Below are 6,696 nucleotides of genomic sequence, written 5' to 3' on the forward strand. Positions count from 1 at the left end.
GGGCCCACGTGCCACAACTACTGAGCCCATGTGCTGCAACTACTGAAGCCCGTGCGCCTAGAGCCCACGCTCCACAACAAGAGAAGCCACCGCAACGAGAAGCCTATGCACCGCAACGAAGAATAGCCCCCACTCACCACAACTAGAGAAAGCCCATGCGCAGCAACAAAGACCCAAAGCAGCCAAAAATAAATAAGAAAAATAAGTAATATGATTCCAACCACATTAGTTGTTTGTCAAAACAAAAATATCAACACTCTTTGGAAGAATCTATAACAATGCAGAGTTTTCAGGATATAATATTCACATCATCCAAGTTATAATCTAAAATTGCTTGACACAGGAAGAAGCAGGAATTTGTGACACAATCTCGAGAGAAGAGACAATCAGCAAAGACCAGTCCTGAAATAATCCAGAAGTTGGAATCAGCACACACAAAAAAATTATGCCAGCTACTATAACTATGCTCAGTGAGATAAAGGAAATGTTCATTAATGAAAGCTCATAATGAACAAAAAGATAGGAATCTCATCAGATAAATAAAAACTATAAAAAGGAAACAAATGGAAATGATAAAACTAAAATATACAGTACCTGAAATTTAAAAATACACTGAAAGAATTTAAAAGCAAAATAGAGATGATGGAGTCACTAAACCTGAAAATAGATCAGTAGAAATGATCCAATTTGAACGACAGAGGAAAAAAAGGATTTTAATAAATTACTGAGCATCAGGATCTGTAATTGTAATCCCTAGACTATCAATTTTCTTAAAATCTATAACTATATAGCCAGTTCATAAGTTAAAGTGGAATTTTAAAAATATTCAAACAACCCCAAAGAAGTCAGGAAAGACAAAGAACAAAGAAACAAAAAACAGAAGAGACAAAGAGAAAACAAATAACATGGTAGTCATGTATGTTATTTAGGAAGAATTATACTACATTTCAGTGGCCTAAACACTACAATTTAAAGACAGAAATTGTCCAAATAAATTATAAAAATCAAGATCCAACTTTATGTTTTCTGCAAAACACATTTAAGTATATAAAGTTTGAAAGTAATAGATGAAAAGAGACAAAACATGTAAAGACTAATCATAAAACCAGAGTGACTATATTAATATCAGATAAAATAAACTTCAAGGTTAAAAGTATTACCACAGATAAAGAGGGACATTTCATAATAATAAAGGTGTCAATTCATCAGAAAGATATAATAATCATAAATAGACTACCTGTGCTCTTTACTGGGGCTAATGGCAGACTCTGCAAGGGCTCAGGCCAAGGAGTACTTCCCAAAACTTCTGCTGCCAGTGTCCTCGTCCCCATGGTGAGCCACAGCCACCCCATACCTCTGCAGGAGACCCTCCAACACTAGCAGGGATGCCAAATGAGATGAACCTCAGTGATATAAAGCAAATCCATCAAACAGACGGTAGTAGTACTTTAGACACAACTGGCGCAGGATGTACAGCAACAACTGAAACTATGGCATTGGTTCTGATGGGTGCAGTAATGTTACTTCCTGGGCTTTGAAGACAAAGCTAAAATCCAGAACACAGAAGTGAATTACCCAAGCCGTGTGGATGAAAGGCTCTTGGTGCTGCAGCCAGGAGTCACTGCTGTGCCTCTGACGTGGGAGAGCCAACTTTAGGACACTGGTCCACAAGAGGCCTCCCAGCTCCACATAATATCAAATGACGAAAGTCTCCCAGAGATCTCCATCTCAACACCAACACCCAGCTTCACTCAACGACCAGCAAGTTACAGGACACCCTATGCCAAACAGCTAGCAAGACAGGAACACAACCCCACCCACTAGCAGAGAGGCTGCCTAAAATCATAATAAGGCCACAGACACCCCAAAACACACCACCAGACGTGGACCTGCCCACAAGAAAGACAAGATCCAGCCTATTCCACCAGAACACAGGCACCAGTCCCCTCCACAAGGAAGCCTACACAACCCACTGAACCAACTTTAGCCTCTGGGGACAGACACCAAAAACAACAGGAAATACGAACCGTCAGCCTGGAAAAAAGGAGACCCCAAACACAGTAAGATAAGCAAAGTGAGAAGACAGAAAAACACACAGTAGATGAAGGAGAAAGATAAAAGCCCACCAGACCTAACAAATGAAGAGGAAATAGGCAGTCTACCTGAAAAAGAATTCAGAATAATGATAGTAAAGATGATCCAAAATCTTGGAAAGAGAATAGAGAAAGTGCAAGAAACAATTAACAAGGACCTAGAACAACTAAAGAGGAAACAAGCAATGATGAACAACACAATAAATGAAATTAAACATACTCTAGAAGAGATCAATAGCAGAATAACTGAGGCAGAACGGATAAGTGACCTGGAAGATAAAATAGTGGAAATAACTACTGCAGAGCAGAATAAAGAAAAAAGAATGAAAAGAACTGAGGACAGTCTCAGAAACCTCTGGGACAATATTAAATGCACCAACATTCGAATTTTAGGGGTCCCAGAAGAAGAAGAGAAAAAGAAAGGGACTGAGAAAATATTTGAAGAGATTATAGTTGAAAACTTCCCTAATATGGGAAAGGAAATAATTAATCAAGTCCAGGAAGCACAGAGAGTCCCATACAGGATAAATCCAAGGAGAAATACGCCAAGACACATATTAATCAAACTATCAAAAATTAAATACAAAGAAAACATATTAAAAGCAGCAAGGGAAAACCAACAAATAACACACAAGGGAATCCCCATCAAGTTAACATCTGATCTTTCAGCAGAAACTCTGCAAGCCACAAGGGAGTGGCAGGACATATTGAAAGTGATGAAGGAGAAAAACCTGCAACCAAGATTACTCTACCCAGCAAGGATCTCATTCAGATTTGATGGAGAAATTAAAACCTTTACAGACAAGCAAAAGCTGAGAGGGTTCAGCACCACCAAACCAGCTTTACAACAAATGCTAAAGGAACTTCTCTAGGCAAGAAACACAAGAGAAGGAAAAGACCTACAATAACGAACCCAAAACAATTAAGAAAATGGGAATAGGAACATACATATCGATAATTACCGAAATGTAAATGGATTAAATGCTCCCACCAAAAGACACAGACTGGCTGAATGGATATAAAAACAAGACCCATATATATGCTGTCTACAAGAGACCCACTTCAGACCTAGGGACACATACAGACTGAAAGTCAGGGGATGGAAAAAGATATTCCATGCAAATGAAAATCAAAAGAAAGCTGGAGTAGCATTTCTCATATCAGACAAAATAGACTTTAAAATAAAGAGTATTACAAGAGACAAAGAAGGACACTACACAATGATCAAGGGATCGATCCAAGAAGAAGATATAACAATTGTAAATATTTATGCACCCAACATAGGAGCACCACAATACATAAGGCTAAAACTAACAGCCATAAAAGGGGAAATCGACAGTAACATATTCATAGTAGGGGACTTTAACACCCCACTTTCACCAATGGACAGATCATCCAAAATGAAAATAAGTAAGGAAACACAAGCTTTAAATGATACATTAAACAAGATGGACTTAATTGATATTTATAGGACACTCCATCCAAAAACAACAGAATACACATTTTTCTCAAGTGCTCATGGAACATTCTCCAGGATAGATCATATCTTGGGTCACAAATCAAGGCTTGGTAAATTTAAGAAAATTGAAATTGTATCAAGTACCTTTTCCGACCACAACACTATGAGACTAGATATCAATTACAGGAAAAGATCTGTAAGAAATAAAAACACATGGAGGCTAAACAATACACTACTTAATAACGAAGTGATCACTGAAGAAATCAAAGAGGAAATCAAAAAATACCTAGAAACAAATGACAATGGAGACACGACAACTCAAAATCTATGGGATGCAGAAAAAGCAGTTCTAAGAGGGAAGTGTATAGCAATACAATCCTACCTTAAGAAACAGGAAACATCTCGAATAAACAACCTAACCTTGCACCTAAAGCAATTAGAGAAAGAAGAACAAAAAAAAACCCCAAAGTTAGCAGAAGGAAAGAAATCATAAAAATCAGATCAGAAATAAATGAAAAAGAAATGAAGGAAACAATAGCAAAGATCAATAAAACTAAAAGCTGGTTCTTTGAAAGGGTAAACAAAATTGATAAACCATTAGCCAGACTCATCAAGAAAAAAAGGGAGAAGACTGAAATCAATAGAATTAGAAATGAAAAAGGAGAAGTAACAACTGACACTGCAGAAATACAAAAGATCATGAGAGATTAGTACAAGCAACTCTATGCCAATAAAATGGACAACCTGGAAGAAATGGACAAATTCTTAGAAAGGCACAACCTGCCAGGACTGAATCAGGAAGAAATAGAAAATATGAACAGACCAATCACAAGCACTGAAATTGAAACTGTGACTAAAAACCTTCCAACAAACAAAAGCCCAGGACCAGATGCCTTCACAGGCGAATTCTATCAAACATTTAGAGAAGAGCTAACACCTATCCTTCTCAAACTCTTCCAAAATAGAGCAGAGGGAGGAACACTCCCCAACTCATTCTATGAGGCCACCATCACCCTGATACCAAAACCAGACAAGCATGTCACAAAGAAAGAAAACTACAGGCCAATATCGCTGATGAACATAGATGCAAAAATACTCAACAAAATACTAGCAAACAGAATCCAACAGCACATTAAAAGGATCATACACCATGATCAAGTGGGGTTTATTCCATGAATGCAAGGATTCTTCAATATACGGAAATCAATCAATGTTATACACCGTATTAACAAACTGAAGGAGAAAATCCATATGATCATCTCAATAGATGCAGAGAAAGCTTTTGACAAAATTCAACACACATTTATGATAAAAAAAAAACCTGCAGAAAGTAGGAATAGAGGGAACTTTCCTCAACATAATAAAGGCCATATATGACAAACCCACAACCAACATCATCCTCAATGGTGAAAAACTGAAAGCATTTCCACTAAGATCAGGAACAAGACAAGGTTGCCCACTCTCACCACTCTTATTCAATATAGTTTTGGAAGTTTTAACCACAGCAATCAGAGAAGAAAAGGAAATAAAGGAATCCAAATCGGAAAAGAAGTAAAGCTGTCACTGTTTGCAGATGACATGATACTAAACATAGAGAATCCTAAAGATGCTACCAGAAAGCTACCAGAAAACTACTAGAGCTAATCAATGAATTTGGTAAAGTAGCAGGATACAAAATTAATGCACAGAAATTTCTGGCATTCCTATACACTAATGATGAAAAATCTGAAAGTGAAATTAAGAAAACACTCCCATTTACCATTGCGACAAAAAGAATAAAATATCTAGGAATAAACCTACCTAAGGAGACAAAAGACCTGTATGCAGAAAATTATAAGACGCTGATGAAATAAATTAAAGATGATACAAATAGATGGAGAGATATACCATGTTCTTGGATTGGAAGAATCAACATTGTGAAAATGACTCTACTACCCAAGGCAATCTACAGATTCAATGCAATTCCTATCAAACTACCATGGGCATTTTTCACAGAACTAGAACAAAATATTTTACAATTTGTATGGAAACACAAAAGACCCCGAATAGCCAAAGCAATCTTGAGAACGAAAAACGGAGCTGGAGGAATCAGGCTCCCTGACTTCAGACTATACTACAAAGCTACAGTAATCAAGACAGTATGGTACTGGCACAAAAACAAAAAGATAGATCAATGGAACAGAACAGAAAGCTCAGAGATAAACCCACGCACATATGGACACTTTATCTTTGATAAAGGAGGCAGGAATGTACAGTGGAGAAAGGACAGCCTCTTCAATAAGTGGTGCTGGGAAAACTGGACAGGTACATGTAAAAGTATGAGATTAGAGCACTCCCTAACACTATACACAAAAATAAGCTTAAAATGGATTAAAGACCTAAATGTAAGGCCAGAAACTATCAAACTCTTAGAGGAAAACATAGGCAGGACACTCTATGACATAAATCACAGCAAGGTCCTTTTTGACCCACCTCCTAGAGAAATGGAAATAAAAACAAAAATAAACAAATGGGACCTAATGAAACTTAAATGCTTTTGTGCAGCAATGGAAACCATAAACAAGACGAAACGACAGCCCTCAGAATGGGAGAAAATATTTGTAAATGAAGCAACTGAAAAAGGATTATTCTCCAAAATTTACAAGCAGCTCATGCAGCTCAATATCAAAACAACAAACAACCCAATCCAAAAATGGGCAGAAGACCGATATAGACATTTCTCCAAAGAAGATATACAGATTGCCAACAAACACATGAAAGAATTATCAACATCATTAATCATTAGAGAAATGCAAATCAAAACTACAATGAGATATCATCTCACTCCGGTCAGAATGGCCATCATCAAAAAATCTAGAAACAATAAATGCTGGAGAGGGTGTGGAGGAAAGGGAACACTCTTGCACTGCTGGTGGGAATGTGAATTGGTATATCTACTATGGAGGACAGTATGGAGGTTCCTTAAAACACTACAAATAGAACTACCATATGACCCAGCAATCCCACTACTGGGCATATACCCTGAGAAAACCATAATTCAAAAAGAGTCATGTACCAAAATGTTCATTGCATCTCTATTTACAATAGCCTGGAGATGGAAGCAACATAAGCGTCCAAAATCGGATGAATGGATAAAGAAGATGT

The sequence above is a fragment of the Phocoena sinus genome, chromosome 5, assembly GCF_008692025.1.
Source record: "Phocoena sinus isolate mPhoSin1 chromosome 5, mPhoSin1.pri, whole genome shotgun sequence".
NCBI classification, from domain to species: Eukaryota; Metazoa; Chordata; class Mammalia; order Artiodactyla; family Phocoenidae; genus Phocoena; species Phocoena sinus.